This window comes from Thunnus albacares, chromosome 10, assembly GCF_914725855.1.
Source record: "Thunnus albacares chromosome 10, fThuAlb1.1, whole genome shotgun sequence".
Taxonomy (NCBI): Eukaryota; Metazoa; Chordata; class Actinopteri; order Scombriformes; family Scombridae; genus Thunnus; species Thunnus albacares.
This window is the reverse complement of record NC_058115.1, coordinates 33043331-33063839: the sequence shown is the minus strand read 5'-3', so window position 1 is coordinate 33063839 and position 20509 is coordinate 33043331.

Below are 20509 nucleotides of genomic sequence, written 5' to 3'. Positions count from 1 at the left end.
GTTAGAGTTTGTATATGTTGTTTTTTAAAAGGTTGATAGTGTCAGAAATATGTAGGGGAGACCAGGGACGGTTGTAACACTTTGAACATCTCCAATCAGAAACTAGCTACAGTGATTACACTCACTCTGCACATGCTCAGTCAGATCGTCTTCTTGCTTACAAAAAAGGAGCCACATATGAAACTTTCACCAGCAAAAGTGTGTTTTTGAGGTAAAAAATTAACTTTTCTAACAGATATATTTTTTGGATACTGTCCTGAGATTAAATGTCTAGGAATACAAACATGTATTATTAGAAACACTGTTTTGTAAGCTAATGGTAGAAATGGCTAACATGTGTCAAACTAGCAGTCAAGATAATTCAGATGAGGTGAAAACATAACTGGTGATACTGGGATGGTTGTAACACCTTGTTACAACTGTCCCTGAAACAAGTTTCAAATATTTTAAAAACCTCAAGGCCTACATAAACTAGCTAGCTAGCTAGCTAGCTAGTTAGATTGATGGATAGATGGATAGATGGATAGACATAGTCATAAAATTACTAAGTTAATGATAATCACTTGCATAACAGTCAATGGAGCCTGGAGCGCCAGGGATCCAAATCACTTCCCAGAGTAGGGTACTGGACCCCCAAGAAGGTTTTCTCCACAGAACAGGAAATACCTGACAGAGGCAGCTGATTTGTATTATAGGTTGAGCCCAAAGGAGGCAGGCTACATATTAAGCTAGAGAAGGCCTAGGCTAGATGTAGATTTATTAAGTATTCAACCATTTTTTTTACATTTATATCAATAACTTTTTCATTTTGAGTATTTGATTGATTAATTATGTATATTTTAGACATGTTACAACTGTACCTGTACACTGTGACAGTTGTAAACAGTGGACTGACTGTATTTAAATCAATTTTGCAAGCTGTACATATTTCATAAAACCACTTAAATACATTGTTTCAGTAGCTGACACATTTGAAGTTTATAATATATCAAATGGAAGTGTTACAACTGTCCCTGGTCTCCCCTATATAATGTAAATACAGTCAGATGTGTAGCTCTCTACAAGAAATGAGTCATAGGACAGCACGTCTTGTTTTTTGGTTGAAAATAGATGTATTTCAGTGTGGTTATGATCCGTATGGAAGTGAGGCTGTAAACATGTCAAATGTGCTGCAGAGTTTTGTCGCTTGTTTGGACATTTGAAGGCTGAAGTCACTGAACGCTCCCTGTGTGAAAACAATGGAAATGTGTCACAGTTTGATCCCTGGTTGTTGCTGTTGCTGTCGACTGTGTGAAGAGTTTTGAAGATGTGGACTCAGTATTGATCCCTGCAGGTAACCAGTCATAAAAACAACTGTAATGTAATGTAATAAATATGCAGTTTTCAGTGAAACACGCCACATGATCCTCTAACAACAGCCTTAATGGCATCTCCAGGGCTTTTTTTTTTTTTTTTTTTAAAGCTAGTGTTATCTAACAAAAGATGATTTAACAAACAGCACAGGAGCAGGCAGTTGGACTGGAAGACTTTCTGCACTCTCTGCATGTCTATATTTCAAGGGTCGAGGTTCAGCCAGCAGAGAGTCGAGGTTTCTGCTTGAAGTAACTTCTGCGACCGACTCCCCGCTGTCCACGCTGCACTCAGAGGGATTAAAACCATTAACACAATTTATATCAAACATCCACCATGAGGTCAATCACCCCCCCTCTCCCCTCCCCTCCTACTTATTCCACCACTACCACCACCACCACCACCACCCTCCTCCCCTCTCTTTACTCCTCATCCCTCCATCCCTCCCTCTGTGTCCACAGATAATCTAATTGAGGCCGTGGCTGTGGGCTGCAGATCGTTACGGCTCGGATGCTTCTGAATGCAACGAAATCAGAGCTTCATTAGAATAAAATGGATTGACATTCCAGCGGAGAGAAAAAAAATAAATAAATAAATTTCAAAAATTAAAGAAAGAGGAGGTAGCCGCGGGGGGGGCGGGGTGGTGGTTTGTGTGGAACAAATCAGCTTTGATTGGGTGGAAGGTCAGTGAACTGTTGGAGAGTGTTAGCCAACAGTCCTCCGCTCCTTCAATCTGTCCGACTGGAACAGACAGGCCTTCATGTGATGGAGGTGGAGGGTGGAGGGTGGAGGGGGGAGGGAGGAGGGGGTGCTCCAGGGTACGGGTTGGGGGTGGGTGGAGTTTGGAGGGGGGTCACGCATGAAATAACATGAAATGAACTAAAGAGATCTGAGAGCCGCTCATTAAAATTAAAGCGCTCATTAATGCTAATTGCCAATTTAAGGAATCTGGAGAATCTATCCGACTCGTTCCCCGCTCTCGATCTCAGGGCCTGTCAATCAGCAGGCGGCAAGACCCCGCCCTCCCCCCCACCCCACCCACCCACCCCTCTTCTCATCACTTCTTCTTGCAAACAAACTTTGAAGCTCAAGATGCAAAAATATCTGTAAATATATTGTCTTTTAGGGCTGCAACTAACTATTATTTTCATCATAATACATTAATAAAGACAACAAATTAAAATGTCCATCACAGTGACACCTTTAAACGTCTTGTTTCGTTGAACCAACAGGCCGAAATCCAAAAAATATTCAGTTTATTTTCACATAAGAGAAAAGAAAGCAGCAACTCCTCACTGAGTAATGTTTGCTACTTTGCAGAGTGAAGACTAACAGAGACAGAGATTTTCTGTCAGGGCTCCACTATTATCGAATGACCTGCTGAGAATATCAGACTTGAAAATCCAGTGTCTTCTTCTTTTAAAAGGCATTTTTAAACCTTTACTCTGGTAGAACGGGACTCTGGTTTGTTTTCCTCCTTTGGTACTGATTCTTTTGGGCAGATCTGGACACAGAGACCCTTTAGAAGAAGAGATGTTCTTCCTGTGTTTCCTGTGTCTTCAAGAATGAGGACTCTCTTCTCCTCGTCTTATATTCAGGACAATACAGTGATGTTATTCCTGAAATTCAGAATCCCGACAGCAAGATGATTTATTATATAAATGTGAAAAATGTTCCCATAATTTAGAGACCACTGGATATTTTGAATGTGTCTGGTTGTTCTCAGCGGGTGTCACTCATGTCAGGTTTTGACCACTGCTGAATCTGAGCCACTCACCATCAGCCATGGTGGACTTCTTGTCTTTCCTTTCCTTCCTTCCTCCTGTCCGGTGGAAACAGGTCAGCCCTCTCAGCAGGAGTGATGATGCCACCAGCCAGGAAGTGGCTCAACCAGCCACCAACACTGACATCCAAACCACCAGGAGGAGGTGGAGCAGGAGGAGCATCCGCAGCAGAGTCATTAATTTCAGTAAAGTTCCTCCAGGCAAACTATCTGCTTACAGACACACAGAGAACACATAGAGAACACACACACACACACACACACACACACACACACACACACGCAGTACCTGAGGCAGAGGCAGAATATCAATAGCGTGTGAAGCGGCAGCGGCGAAGGTGAAACACACCTTGGATCAGTTTAGCTTTCAGCGAAAACAAGCCGCTGGCTGGTTGTGAACAAGCATTCAAGCTCATGTCAGCGAGGTCGACCTGCAGCAACAAACCGGCGTTCACGTCTCCGCCGGCACCGCCACCGCACATCGATCCATAACGCACCGTCGACGGGGCTGATGGCTCGCTGGAGGTCAAAGCTGCCTTCAATTCACAGTCAGATTTTTTAAACTTTACTCTGCACTGAACAGAACACCTGCAGCACAGATCACCGGTGTTTTCTGATTTATTTTACGGGATGGATGTTTATGATGGATGGTTTGTGTACAGCTGCAGGCCAGATTGTCATGAAATGTGCTGTGAATATTCATGACCCCCCCCCCCCCCCCCCTCCCCGACTCCCCCTCCAGCACCAACATCAGGTCAGAATTTACACTTGACCAACACTTTAATCCTGGACAGAATATGTCAGAAAACACTGTGACAGGATTTTATTAAAACTGTTTTATGGAAATTCTTGAAATTCTTTTGGTGACCCGTCGACCCTTCCTCTAGTGCCAGCATTTTTATTTGATATTTCTCATTTAAGTGACCTTTAACAAACACAATTTCCCAGAAACCCAAAATCACCACCGGTTAAATGTAGGTATTTTCAATTTGTGGGTAAAAAAAAAAAGCCTGAGTGAAACAACGGAAATTTGAAAAAAAAAAGTGTTTCCCGTTGTCTGATGTGTAAAAGTAGTTGTGTGGATAAAAAGTAAATATAAACACTTAGTGAATAAATGATGACATCATGATAACGATGATGATTAATACATGGTTTTCCATCGTTTGAGCTTTGACTGTCACTCTTTTAAAAGGTCACCTATTATGCAAAATGCACTTTTTCATGTCTTTGGGTGTCTAGAAACCCCAAAACTATGAGAAAAGACCATCCTCCCTCTTTTTTTCCTGCTCCATCATTCAGTAAATATGTGATAAAACACACTGTTTAGATTTGGCTCCCTTTGTGACATCATGAAGGGATCCGCCCACTGAAAACCTACTGAATCAAATAGTTGTTGTTTGCTGCAACAACCAACACAACAGTCTTTATGTCCTCCCATCATCCGAGGAGGTGAAGACCTGTTGGATTCACTATATTTTTGAAGGAAAAGTTTTGTCATGTTTTATGCTGTTTTACTGTTTATTTAGCAGGTTAGCCTGTTGAACTTGGCGTTAGCATGTTGTGTGACCAATATGGTTAATGATGTTGGATTAACGTTGTGATATTGAGGGACAGTCAAGAGAAACTGTGTGAACATTAAACCTCATTTAAAGCCAACTATATAAATACAGTAATAACTTTTTCTTCAAGTTGCTTTTCGTGGAACTTTATAACGTTACTGCAGCGCTGCTTAGCTAGCTTTGCTGTTAGCCCATTCTGCTCGGTGATCCTCGCCAGTGTGTGTGTGTGTTGCTGCTGTAATGTTACGTAGATGTATTTGATAGACACGTCATGAAGGTAACAATACACATGAAAAACAAATGATCAAACTGCAGGAATTCCTCTGCTTGGCAACGTTGTGTAACTTTGATTAGCAGCAGCTAACTTGTTCAGACCAAGTGAAGTCTGTGAAGTCAAGCTGAGGCTAATACATCCATTCTGATCCACAGATACACTTAGTGTTACTGTAATACTAGTATTAATGATGCTACTGCAGTTCCAGAGTGGGGTGGGGGGGGTGGGGGGTGGGGGGCAGCTCATTAGCATTTAAAGCTATAGACACACAAACAGCTCATAAAAAACAGGACTGAAACAGAGAGGCATGCTAGCATGTGTAATCTCAGTATTTTCAGCCAAAAAAACTTCAAAGACATGTTTTGGGACCTCAGAGACCAATATGAACTTGTTGAAGAGGAGGATAATATGTGACGTTATCTCGTTGTGTCCTCTTCTTCTGCAGTGGTTTAATGACTGTTTATCTTGATGAACCACTGGAGGCTTCGAGTTTCCACATCACACTTGTGTAAATTGCATACTGGACCACAACTCTCTCCAAATTAGATGTGATGTCATGAAACCTGCAGGTGTTAAACTGAGATTTAAAGTGAGCTCAGAGAAACTTTTCCTCTTTCAGCAGATGAATGTGAAAACAAACTCTGCACATACATCATTCTGCACAGAGAAGAGAACAAGAAAAACACTTTAAATAAAAAAAAAAGATCACACATAATATCACTGACATGAGAAATGATGCAACTTACTCTGAAAATTATACATGTTGAGGCATGAATGTGTTAAAAGTCTGTAAAAAGCAAGTGAAACAAAACAAAACAGCAAAAAGAAGACAGAAAAGTCATCTTAGGGTTCATTTCTTGTATACTAATTGCTAAAATAATATGCTGTCAACATTAGTGAATCTTAATGTTAGTATAAAATATGCAATTTGGACACAGTTTGCTCCTTAATCTGGATTTAAAGATGGCGTCTGCTCTCAGTCTCCGGTGAGAATTGTAGTTTATTGGAGCTCCTGTGCAGGAAGTCAGCAAAACCTCATTCTACACCTGCACACACACACACACACACACATGTACATACAGGCCCTGCAGGTCTACTAGGCTTGGAGCGATATTAACGTGTGTGTTTTGGGAACTTAATTACTGGTCGGCGTGTGAGAACGTACGATTTATAACAAGCTCCCAGCAGCTCCGCTTACCTTGGTGAGCTTTCACTAAATTGGATGATTACTCACTTGGGCGGGTAAACATGACACGCAATAATTGGCACTTGCAGATTTTACTTATTAGTTTGATGTATCGATTCGGGCCGGCCGACCGGCCCCGCACACGTCACGGCCACGACTGAAATCTATAACCGGCTGTTTCCTGTTTGTTATCTGCGTCCAAAAAAGGTCAGAGAGAGAGAGAGAGAGAGAGAGAGAGAGAGGCTGAATGATGCAGGTCAAATCTTTGTTTACTCTTTTCATACAGAGGAAACTGGCTCAAAAACAACAAATAATACAGGAAAACAACCAGAATTCAAGGTGTTTTTTTAATTTTTTGGTAAAGTTTAAACTGCATAAAGCTTTAGTGGAGCTCTCAAAAAAACAAAAACAAATTACAAGTCATTTTTTAAGCTGACTTTTCTGTCACTGCCTCAAAACAGCAGAACTGAGTGGAATTTTGTTTGAAACGCTTAAAGCAATAAACAAGAAAAAACCTCTTTCGAGAAGCAGCGTCCGTATTATTGTAGATGATCCAAAAGGAGTTCAGTCTGTTTATCAGAAAGATTTTGGCTCCTGAGATTTTCTTGACACAACGTACCAGACTGAAGAGTTTAAACCTCTGAACCTTCGGCTGTTTTTTGCTTGTTTTTAATTTCTTTCATTTATTTCAAGACAACTTCAGGCCGACATCAGCTCTGGGTGAAAAATTGCAGCCCTTTCGTTCATTTGAAGGGAGCAGCGCTCGTCTGGCGAGGCGCCAATCACATATATATACACATTTCTGGTGGGTTATTATTTTGTAATGTGAAAGCTGTGTTTCAGCTGTTTACCTCAAGATCGCTGCAATGAAAGAAAACAGTTGTAAAATCCTGTCTGAGTGTTATAAACAGCTGTGCAGTGTTTTAGCATCTTATAAGCCTTTAAACACATTAATGTATAGCTTCAACTTGACTTACTGGACCTGCAACCTCAGCAACATGTCCAAACTAGTGCCAATCAACCACCCAGACCTGACCCGACCACAAACCTCCAACTTCTTTTTACCAACTAAACATCGGTAGACTCAGTGAGCTGAGGTCGGGGAGCAACAGGTTTTGTTGTGAAAATGTTTCCTTGTTACGACCTTTGGACGCCAACAGGAAGAACAAAGGGGGTAAACTCTGTCCTGCTGTCGCTCTGGAGATCGTTTTCTGCTCCTTTGTTGAGGAAATAATGTTGTTTTAGCTGTGTGTGTTCGGGAGTGGGCGACTTGTTGGTTGATGGAGGCAGCTAGCTGTTTCATTAGCTGGTAAGCTAATATCTGCAGGGTGTTTGTGGTCAGATAGCATCGTTCTTATTGTGTTGTTGTGTTGTTATGCTGGTTGTTTGTTGACGTTAGCGGTAGAGAGGCGAGGCACTCAGGAGCACACAAAAATGTCACTTCTGTTGGATTTTCGTGGGAAATCCAACCCGAGTCCTTCACATAGAAATCAGTCCACAGGCTGTTACAGACAACTGAGAAAGTCGAGGAAAGTCTCATTTTTTACATTAAATTTCACTCAATGGCAATAAAAAACATTAATACTGTAAATTGCTTCACAATTCTACATATAGAACCTTTAATAAAGAGCTGATTTCAGTCTGAATCCTTGAACATTATATGGGTAGTATTATAAATGCTCAAGGAGACGTTTTATGTAAAAAAAAAAAAAAAAAGTAACAAATGAAATGGAAATTTAGTATTTTTTGACTTGATGTCCAGAAGTTTTCTATCTGGCACAAATCTCCATATCTGATTGGACAGAAGAGACTGTCGGGGTTGAACCGTGTTGATGAGACATTATGAGCCTTAGTGATCAGAGCAAAATGGACATTTTCATTAATTTGATAACTCTGATTGATTTGCTGATGTATCAGTCAGTAAAGATAAATACATTTAGTGAATTTGTTTGTTTACATGATGGTGAGATTTGACCACTTGTGTGTTTTTCTGTGATTTCCAGGTTTGACCTCCTTCACTCTCGTCACCAGGACGATCTCCTCCTGATCGATGGGACTTCCTGCTCTTTGTTTTGACAGGTAGACTGATATTCCTGTTACACCTGATCACCACAAACCATCACAGAGGGTGAAGCTGCTGCTGCTGCTTCTTCTTCTTTTTTCTCTCTCTCTCTGCTCTTCTTCACCTGCTCTCAGCGAGAGATGGATGAAGGGAAAGGAAAGAAGTGTGATTAAATGTTAAATGATTGGGGAGTGGAGATGGGGGTGCTCTAGTAGCAGGGATGGCTCACCTGTCACGACCCCCTCTGCCCCCCGCCGCCGTCCACAGAAAACGCCAGAAGGACCGCGGGACAGTCTGATTCATGACCCGGCTGGCAGGAGGCTCTCAAAACAATTTAAGGATAAAATATCGTCATTTTTAAAGCCCCTGTCGCTCTCCTCTTTACAGCTGACACCACATTTTTTTTTCTTCCACCTGCTGCAGCTTCTTCTTCTCTTCCTTCTGCGGTTAAAGACTTCCTGTGCTCGGCTCTCGACCACATCGTTTTGTCTTTTCTTGTCGCTGTCGCTGAGCTCAGGCTGTTTGTCATCACAGAGGTTTACAGGGTTTAAACAGACTGTTGCTAGAACAAGTGCAGTTATTGATGTCTGACATATGATTGTTTTTTGTTGGGTTTTTTTTTTTTCAGGGATTTTCTCGAATCCAAATATGACACTCGCCAAATATTTTTTCATGGTTGTGTTCAACATTATTTATACTGAAGGAAGCCTGTGAGGTGTTAATCCACTGGATATCACTTCAAATGGCCTGTAGTGGGAGGCTGCAAGAAAATGGACTTTGATCATCACCATTAATTCCTTCCACTCAACCACTTCATTAGTCAACGTCGCCTTCATCTCTAGTTGCATTGACTACAAGTACATAAAATACTACAGGAAATAAAATCATGGATGTCGTCCAATCTACTCAAACTTAACAGCAAGAAAACAGAGCTCATGGTTGCGGCACCTGAGGCGCTGCTCCAGAAAGGTTGGGGACTTTCTCCTTGAGGTCGACGGTTGCTCCATCTCCCCGTCCCCTGAAGTCCGCGACCTGGGCGTCATCCTGGACTCTGCCCTCTCCTTCCAGTCACACATCAAATCCGTCACCAAATCCGCCTTTTTCCACCTCAAGAACATCTCCCGACTCCGACACTGATGCTCACACCTTGATCCATGGCTTCAGTTCAAATCGTCTGGACTACTGCAACGGAGTCCTGTTCGGGGTTCCCAGTAAAACCCTGGACAGGCTCCAATATGTCCAGAACTCAGCTGTCAGGGTTATTATGCACAGCGAACCCTGGCAGCACATTACCCCCCACTCTCAATACCGCATCTCCTACAAACTCCTCCTCCTCACCTACAAATCCCTCCAATCCCTGGCCCTCCCCAGTACCTTTCTGACCTCCTCCGCCGACCCACACTTTCCGGAAGCCTGCGGTCCTCAGACTCAGGACTGCTCTCCCCAGAACCAGGAAGAGTGAGAACATTACACTGATACTCTCCACTGGCTCCCAGTTACTTTTAAATTGATTTTAAAAATATTTTAATGGTTTATGAAGCACTAAATGGCTTATCCCCAGTCTATACTGCAGGGCTACTAAAACCACTAATACCCAGCTGCTGCTTTCATAGTATCCATAAAAACATCGGACCTAAAATCTGGAACCAGCTGAGATTAAAGAGGCGACAAACTGGACTTGAATTAACTTCCTCCCCAACATTTACCTATATGTGTTTACATTAATGTCCTGATTTGAATGTTTTATTGTTTTTTATTCGCACAGCAACTTGAATTATAACCACTGTATGAAAGCTGTGCTACTAAAAAACACTGTAGTCTAGTTAGAATTTGATCCATTCGGTCCAAAAACATTTGGAAAGTCTAAAAGAGCTGCATCATTAAATTATTTTATCTCCATTCAAATGTACGAGGAGCCAACAGGAAGTCTCAGAAGGACTCTACTGAGCATGCTCAATAGGCCCAAAAACACTGAGCAACATTCACAGGAATGAATCAACATCTTTGAACGCCGTATCCAGTTCGCCTTAATACATCCATGATTGTGAGTCTCCAGCTGTGGCCATCTTTGTTGTATCCAGTCACCATGGTTACAGGTTAGTGTTGTCCATGTGACTGTGTCTGCTGTAATCCAACAGACTGACTCTCCTCAGTAAACACCTGGGCATCAGCAAAGATACCTGTGTTCGCCTCTGCTGCTCCCCTGACCAATCAGAACAGAGCGGGCTCATCAGGAGGCGGGGCCTTAAAGAGACAGGAGCTAAAACAGCCTGTTTCAGACAGAGGCTGAACTGAGGGGCTGCATAAAGGACCAGTAGAAGATAAATAAGGAGTTTTTAAACAGGAAATCATGCAAAGATATTCCAGTAGAGCCCCAGAATATAAATATAAACCTGGAAATGTGCAGAATATGTCATCTTTAAGTTCTGTTTCGCAACTGTAAAAGAAGTTTAAACTTCCCGATGTCTCTCCTGTCTGACCGTCTCATTGACATTCTGAAGACAAACATAACAAAGTTGTCCTCCAGCCAAGTTTCAGGACGCTTAAAGCTGATAACTCCGTCACTGCACAGCACTCCTGCTTTGCTTAACTTTAATCCACAGAAAGACATCCTAACATAAATAATGCAAATAGACGCTCCTGTGGTGGCGGATCAGTTATTCGTATGCTGCTGGCTTAGTTTCACCTCAAACGAAGACACGAGTGGAAATATTAAAGCTTCTTGATTAGAAAAAAGGTTAATATGGACGGACTTTAATTTGATAATTCGGTGACATGCGGGATCTTCATTAGTTCACATTTTATTTCCCGAATATTCAGCACACGAATCTGCTCAGGAAACAGGAAATGAATGAATGTTACCGACGACAATTCAGAGACACACAACAAAGAATATGTGATGTGGGGTGTTGAGCAAGTAATGGGACTCTCCAGCTTTCCATTTTAATGAGAGGAAGGAAAATAGCCATTCAAGTCATGAAAAAAATGACTCTTATTGTCATGTAAATGTGGTTGTAACAGAGAGAAAAACATTTATTGGACAAATTCTGCCATTTCTTCAAAGTTATAATATAATCCTGTCTGGATTAAAGTTGCAGAGTTTGATGTTGGATTCGCCCAGAAAGACAAATAATGGAGAAAATGGAAAAATGGAAAGACAAATTAATAAATAAAACATTTTCTTACACCTCCACAGGCAATATGATTACATACAAATAAAGCACATATTTATATAAAGAAGGATTTATGAATTTTGGAATGACAATTATATATCATGAAACGTCAATCTAAAACTTGTAAAGTAAACTTTAAAGACTTGGATGGAAATGTTGGACACGCTAGACAACAATCAAATTAATTATTTGTTTACGTTTGTTTACAGCAGGAAAACAGGCTGATATTTTAATCTCTGACTCGTTGTGTTTCCATTAAAGTGGTGAAGATGTTTCTAAGATTTCCAGCAAATGTGTCGAAACTTCAGTTAATAAAATCAGAGTTTCCATCAACGACCTTTATTGTGAAAACATTCAAGAACGACAAGCGATGTTTTCTAATTTTTTAATCAATTAGTGTGTTTTTCACAGAAGTGAAAAACACACGTGCAAGCCGTCCACCAGGCGGCGCCGTCTTGCTTCTGTCTAACCAAGACACCGCCACATTTCTGCCATCCAGTTCTCGCGCGACATGACTTCCTCCCATAGTCACGTCCGCATCGCAGACCGACAACGTCATCACGTCAAGCCCTGTCGCCATCTTGACACACGCACACACACACATGCATTCCCCTGCATGTGACCAACCCTGTACATAGCTGTTTATGTTTTGTTTGGTAGAATTAGATTTTTGAATAGTTGTTTATTGAATGAAGCATTTGTTAACTTTGTTAATTTTGCTAAGTTTAATAAACACTGTTATATCTTTAAAGAGAAGTTCTTCTGTCATTATTGTCTGTAATATTGTGAAAAGTGGCTGATTGAAGGAGTCAGAGCTCGAATTCACACTTCTTTGTTCATCCTTGAATGTTGATATCTCTCAGATATTAACATTCTAGGTGAACTCCCATTTATGAGACTACCTGGTTTGGTTATTGGTCCCGGTTTCCAGGTGGTTCCCCGTATTTGTTAATTCATATTAATAGTTCTATTAATTGTTATAAGTAGTTAATTATCTTTGATAATTGATAATTATTGCAAATAATCAACTGTGTTCCTCACACATCCAACAGTTGGTGCCCGAGTTATTGATTAACGATATCTTATTTTCATAATTCATAATTATGAATTATTGCTAATAACCAAACGCACTACTGCCCGTCCCAACAGGACATAAGTATACAGCTAGTTTGCAGTTTAGGAGCGCAGGTACGCATGTCAATGATAAAGCTTCATTTATTCACCATAAATTAATAAGTTAGCGATTTTAATAGCAATTCCAATAAAGTGGGTTTTTGAACAAAGTTGCTCTCATTTCTGTTTGTATCCACAGTTTGTTTTTATTTTATTAGTATTAGTATCTCATTGTCACAGTTCACAAATTCAACGCAAAGAAACATAAGTTTTAAATTTTAGGAACATAAAAAATTAAATTAATTCAAATTTTTATGTTTTAGAGTAATTATAATAATGAGTGGAATATTAAAGAAATACTGTTGGTCCATTGATCCCAATAAAAACCTCTGATGCTGCAGACAGCGGATCAGTCAGAAACTGATGCATCTGGAGCAGCATCGCTGTCATGTGGAGCGTCTGATTGGACACCTGTGAGTTCCTCCTCCTCTCCAATTATATCTTCAGTTCTTAAGTCCACCTGCGAGACCTCTGACTCCTCCTGTCCTCCTCCAGTCGTCATCATGGAGCGATCGGGTTGCTTCTCTTTGCTTCCATCTTCATGTCAAACCGTGAGTCCCTCTGCTGACAAAGAAGTTACAGCATCACGAATGTTTTGCCGTCGCCGGGTTTTTTATTTTGCTGTAACACCAGAACTGGAAAATCACATTTACTTTGATAAAGTTTATCTATCAATACGTCGATTTCACTGCTGCTGAAGTCTTTTTTTTTTGCTGGCATCTCTCCAGTTCTTGCACGTGTGTCAGAGTATCTGCACACGACACAACACCTGCCCTCGTATAGCATTTAGGGAGCGTTACCTTTGCTAATAACAAACAAACAATCTGCCACAGACTCAACATTCAGCACACCTGGGTCAGAGCAGATTTAGATCATTAAGACCTTTTGGTGCATCTGGAGCTGACTTATCTTATTTATTCTCCTAAGAGGAAATTAAGAGAAAATATAAGAGAAATCTAAGAGAATGTTGCTGCATGAGGCCCGATGTAACATATCTATAAAAGTGATTTTACATCGGGCTCTCCTCATGTTGAGCTGTAACATTAAACCCGCAGCGGTCTCACCATCTTTATCTGAACATACTGTTGAGTATCAGTTTGTTCCAAGGCTGGATTCTTACTTATTTGCGTTATTACAAATGTCAGTGGAGGTTTTTTTTTTGACTTCTTGAACAGAACCTGGAAGTTCTGGTTTCACTCTGACTTTCTAAATCTGTGATTTATACGTTGCAGATCACAGGCAGAGTTTCCGGTTTCTGCACTGGCTCACAATGTCAGTGGAGAGGTTTCGTAGTATCAGAGAGATTTGTGACACAACATCACTACAATTAAAGCAGAAGAATCGATGCCTTCCTCACACACACACCTGACCAATAACCCAACCTCCTAAACCCGACAGAACAGCTGGCAAATCAACGCTGACAAAAAGATGTTTTTTATTGAACAGATTGTGGAAAATGTGTCTAAACAGGGAGTTAAATACATATTTGAAAGGCACTGTAAACAGAATATGTTGGTAATACACTTTTTTGAAAAGGATAGCACCATCATACGGAGGCCCCCCTGTGAAACTATATGACAGCCGGGCTAATTAACTATTTTATTTAGACTACACACACATATAAACATGCAGAAAATAGACTAATTACAGTGATTATTCACTGTGAAATGTGTGTAATGTATTCACTTTCTTCATTTTGTTCAAAAGGAAAGAAACCAAACAGTTTTTTTAAGCTGCTGCCTCCTCATGATAAGCAGCCTGAGCTGCAGTTAGAGCTCAGCTCCTCCGTGATACCACATCATGACATTCATCTGCTTTGTTTACTGTATTTTTAATGACAAATGAAGACCAATACTCTCTCTGGAAACACAGACATGCTTCCTTAGCAACAAGTCATAACTCTAACTGTCACTCATTCACTCAGAAAACACAAACTAAACTGCGACACACGTGCAGATTTAACTGAAATGTGAGCCGCATATGTACAACAACAACAACAACAACGTCGTCTGTGCGACAGTCAAATCCTAAACATGGATGACGTGGACGAGCCAGCGTTACTACGGTTACGATAAGTTCCTTCCAGTTTGGCTCGAAAAGAAGATTCTCAAGAAACAAAATCTGAAACTTCCTCGTCTCTCCGTCGTTTATCGTTACCGGCTGTGAGGCGCCGACACTGAATGATGACGACAGGCGATGTGTGGAGAGAAGTGAGACGTTAAAAAAACAAACACACACACACACACACACACATGAAGTCGGATCTGAGAGCTCTGACAGCGGTCGCACGGCCAGAGATCAGATATGAATCAGATCTAGGACCACATAATTGACTAAATAAAGAAAATTGATAAATAAATAAATAATGTGAAGGTAGCCTAATAAATCCCGTCTGGTCCCAGAGCAGAGTTAATGATATGCAAAGAGTTTCAGAGAAAAATCCAAGTTAACAACAGTGTTAAATCATAAAAAAAAAAATTGAGGGAAAACGTACAACTATTCTGGTGAGGATGCACACTCATAATTCCCAGAATTCATTTAAACAGATAAAGATCAATGTTTTGGCAAAGAACCTTAAATATAGCTGGTGATTATATCAACCGGGACAGACGCTACAGAGCAGGACAATCAATCTAATCAACCAATCGCAGGGAAGCCTGAGGTCAAACAAAAGACCAATCAGTACAAACCAGACAACAGAAGTCACAACTATCAGAAATGTTCAGAGCAGCAAAATATAACACTGGTGAACAAATTTAATGTGCAGAGCCAAACCAGCAATGATCTACTAACAAGTATTATGTGTGTATCCAAAGCCTGATACATCTTCTTCCTCTGCTGTAAACTATTTAAAACCCGTCAGTGAGCCACAGCGCTGCACCGGGTGACACATTCCTTCATTATTAAGAGTTTGGTCATGTTAGTTTGTTTAGAAAACCTTCCAAAGACTAACAGCGATCATGTTTTCAGTCGCCACTGAGCATGTGCTCTTTGTGACGGGGAGGTGGGGGGGGGGATCTTAGTGGTGGAAGCAGTTCGACTCTGTTTGCATAGAATGCTAACAGCAAAAGGCCGTAACAAAAGCGGATAACAAGCCACACGAAGCGAAGCGGTGTCGCCCCGACGCATCCACCCTCCACAGCTGCCCGTCACCCGCCGAGAGGCCAGAGGAGGAGATGGCTTTCAGAAAACTCCTTCATGTCAGCAAGCTCACATCAAAGAGCTGCTGAAAGGCATGCTGGGAGAGCGAGGAAGACACACACACACACACACACACACACACACACACACGGAGCATACAGGCATGTGTTAGTACATCCTGTAGGTTATAGTGTCATGTAGTAGCAGCTGCGGCACACACACACACACACACACACACACACTCTTTCTGCAGTGAAAGTGCTGCCTGCAGCGGTGTCATGGTCACTCTGGTTCACTACATTTCCCTCCTCCCCCCCCCCCCACACACTCTGCAGGGGAGGCTCATTAGATCAGATCGTGCAGCGTTCAGTCTGTCCGTCACCAGACTGACAGGCTGAGTGGGCGGATTGCTCTCAGCCATTTTATACCACAGCTACAGGCAGCGTAGTGAGAGAATTAGTCCTACATATAAACCAGACTGTTGCTTTACTCATGAGATGGTCACAAACAAGCACACTCGTCTCACACATGCAGTTTTAAAACAGAATTTTTAAAATTCTAATTGCAATAAAGGTAGAGAAATAAAATGAGTTAGTCTATAATGTAGAGCAAATTGGATAAATTGGCTTTGTTTATGAGTTTGTGGGTTTCATGTCGCATCGTGTCGTTGACAGATATTAGACCTGATGTTGACTGTCTTCTCTTAAAAGCAGTCTGCAAATTCATCACATTAAGAAGCGACAAGATGGTTGCTATGGTTTTTAGATGTCATGAAGAGTAGCAGGAAATGAACAACAAATGCACGACAGCAGGCAGAGCAAATCTGAAGAAACTTCCAACCAAGACTAAACCGGAATCCAGGATTTAAAACTAACTGAACTAATGAGGAGATGAGGTGCAGGTAGGCGGAGAAGCTCAGGAGAGAGGAGAGAGGTGATGAAACAGGAGAACAGGAAGGAAACACAGAGCAGGGCAGGACTGATGAGACTGATACAAGGCAGGTGTGTAGATGGTCAAAGGAGGGAAAATCAGTGCAGGAACACAGGAAGGAAAACACAAAACCTCTTAATAACAAACCAGGATACATCAACCCATCCAAGAATATACATGAATATAAACTTCTGTATGCACAAGCTGAACAATCATACAAGACAGACACAAATCACATGAACAAGTAAAACCACATGACCAAAAGGACAACAGAACAATAGACGTGTAACACAGGAAACCAAAAGAGTCAGTAACAGGGTTCATGAGGTGATCAATGGTGTTAAAAAGCACTCTGGGGTTGTTTATGTTAGAATTTATCAGGTTACAATAAAAGTCCAAAATGTTTTATTATAATTTTTCTGATAAAATCTCTTTATGCACATATAACTTAGTTTTGCACCATCTGCGCTCTGCCATCCGACAGTCCCTCGTTAATTTAGTGGTTTCATAATTCTTCCATGGCATGCTCCTCTTTTTAATAGTTTTTTCTCATTTTTAAGTGGTGCAACAGCATCGAGGGTCGTAGCCAACTTAGCGTTAAATAGATTACTGTCAGGTGAAGAGGGAGTAGATGTAATCTGGTTTCTGGCAATACGTGCTAAGACATTTGAGGTCACTCCGGGAGAAAGACAGCAACCATTTGCTCTATAGAAGTTGGCAGTGTACAATAAAACACATTAAAATATGCAGCGGTGAGCTGACAGAGCCAAGTCAACAACAGAAGAAACATTAATGTTCAGCTCATATGAAAGTACCAGGTCCAAAGTGTGACTCAGGTTATGAGTCGGCTCATTTACATGCTGTTTAAAATCCATACACTCTAAGAAGTCCGTCCTGCAAATGATGTGTTCTCTCATTTCTGTAGAGACGGTAGGAAAGGTGGGTGAACAGCTGTGATACTCAGTGAAACTCTAAAGGGTCGAGACGTTGACCTTGGAGCGTTTTCTTCTTTGAGTATAATGCAGTAACCTTAAAATGTCTGCCGCCAAACTGAATTTATCACAAGCATTCACACTAAATATGATGCGAGGTCAATTTAAACTGGTGATTTTAATAAACATGTTGATAATAAGACAGATGACAAAGGACTTTTTTAATTTATTAAAGTGTCGCTGGTGCATCCGCATCCAACCAGGTTTCAGTCTAGCTAAATGTCAGCAATAAGGTTATTTATACAAAATGATTTGTTGGATAATGATCTTACATTAAAAACAGCCATATTATATTTTGATATGTGGACTATGTTTTTATCAGCAATTTCAGGAGGTTGTGTTTTGATGTGTACAAGATTGTTCATGACAGTGCTGTTAGGTCTAGTTGCAATTACATTTATACTACAGTTTACATCAGTGTGCTTAAAATGATAAAATCATTAAAATAATAAAAATTCTTGAGAGATGAACGACTAAAATCTATTTAGGCAACACTGTGTCTCTTAGTTAAGGCTGCTGATAGACACAGTCCATACCTGTAGGCGGTGTCGGAGCTTGAGGGAGCTGTGGACAGACAGGAAGTGACCACATCCGTGTCCACAGTGGCGCAGGTGGTGGAGAATGTTTGCAGTTAACATCCGTGAACCCAGGCAGCTCGAGTGTACTCCATCTTTTCAAAAACATGAGGAACTTCCCAAAAGAGATTTAAATTGTCCTTGTAGAAGAGTCTGTGTGTGGAGCAGCGTGAGTGGAGCCATGAGTGCAAGCTGAGAAGTCTAGAGAACCGGCCAATCCCACGACACAATGTAGGAATTGGACCGGAGATAAAGAAATCTTTCCCATGGTGGCCTTTCCGCAAGTAAAAAAAGAAGGTTAAAATCATGTTTCAACAGTCCAGACTGCTGGTGACTGATGTATCACAAGCTTTGTGGCTGTGGGATGGTTTTCTAAAAGACTTTTTCAGCTAAGTCGTTCACAATAGCTCCAGGAAACCACAAGGTTTTTTGCTAGTTTCGCCATCCCTGATGATGGAGTCACCGATGATCAGCATTGTCAGAGCAGGGGCTGGAGTCTCTGTGTAGGAGAGAGGGATGATTCCAGAGCCAGGCCGCCCGGCGCTCCAACGCCAGGACGCCTGCCGATCAGAGCCAGCGGGGGCGAGCAATCAGTGGGCACAGCACCATCCCGGCTCCTCCAGCACAGCAGACCAGTTGTTGAGCTGAACCAGAGAAGCTGATTTGCCCGACTCCTCCGAAGCAGTGGACCGGTTAGCTGGGTGCAATGGCAACTGGGAAGCCCTGCTGGTGTTTGCTCTTCACTGAGACCCTCCTGTGTGTGTGTGTGTGTGTGTGTGTGTGTGTAGAGAGCAGCAGGCCTGGGCGAGGGTTGGCCATCGGTCATCTGACAGAACCAGAGGCCCACGGGATAGAAGATGGAGCCGCACCACAGCAGCATGACAGCTTCATCCAGCAGTGATGTGTAATGGATCTGGAAGTCACAGACAAAAGAAAACAGAAGAAAGCACTTCCGTGTCGTTCTGGAGTTCACGGATTAACCACGTTTTAAATTGGAGGACTTGTCGCCATTATACAACAAGATGGTAGCATTGATTCGGGGCACAGCGGAGATGAAGAACAGCTGAGCCTCACAAAGTCCTGCTAATACTGAAAGCACAGAGTTGAGCCCGAGATGACCTTCATACAGAAACAACATAAAAAAAATCAAAGAATATCAGAGTTGTATCTACGTTTTCCACCCATCTTTTTTTGATTTGTGTTTTCTGGTGTGTAATGGGTGTCACAGTTATCCTGCTAGTCTTGTTAAATACTCTGCCGTGTCGCTCCAGCAGGATTCTGGCGGGGGTCAAAGGTTATGAAACTCCTTCCGCAACAAACAGAATGAAAGTTCAGTTGAGAAAAACTCTCCAGTGATGCATTGGTTGTTATTTTCCTCCAGCAGCAGATCTAACTGTGTGTGTGTGTGTGTAATTATGAAAGGAAGTCAGTCAGTACTAACAGAGATTTAAAGCTAATGAGAAGACAAATGGAGCGGAGGTGATTTTTTTTTTTTCTCCCTCAAGCATAATCAAAACATGCAGGAATGTCGACTCATTACCCACATATAATTACCAAGTCATACTTATGTGTAATGGGAAACTTTGGTTAGTCTTTTTTTTTTTTTTTTTTTTTTTCTCCAAACCATACTCAACATCCGTTTGATTTTCACTTTCAGAATGATTAGCTTTTTTTTTTTTTTTTTTCCTCTCCCTGCTCTGAATTGTATTCCGCCATTAGTCTAATAATACATAATTGCATTTTAAAGAGGTGATAGATTATAAATTCACATAATGAGGACTGCCACTTCATTTATAGCATAAATCTCTGTCAGCATAATGTGTGTCCTTAATAATGCTTGTTCACAGCCTGCTGAATTAATTAAAATCAATTGAACCTGTCCTATAAATCAAGGTAATAAATTATTAAATTATATTGTGTCACTTCATGTCGACAAAAAAAAAAGACTATTTATCAAGTGTTTGTCAACGCAGCTCGACACCAGAGGTGGAGAGGAAGTGCTGCCATCAGAAGAACGTGGTGAAGTAAAGTGGTTCGTTCCTCAAAACAGTAACAGATTACCCACAATTCCAAGCAGAAGAGGAGTTATTTCAGGCTCCAGAGGTGAAAGACGTTGTTAGATGGATGAGAGTTGGAGCACTTCCAAGTCTTTGATGGACATAAAATCTCTTAATGAATGTAAAATATTAGATTCTTTAATGAGAGGTCAAAGGTTCAAGCCTGTGAACATAAAAACTGAAGGACAGACGTTAACTACGACTCCCAAGTAGGGTCTGGGCCCGAATACAAATACATTATATGAATATTTGTT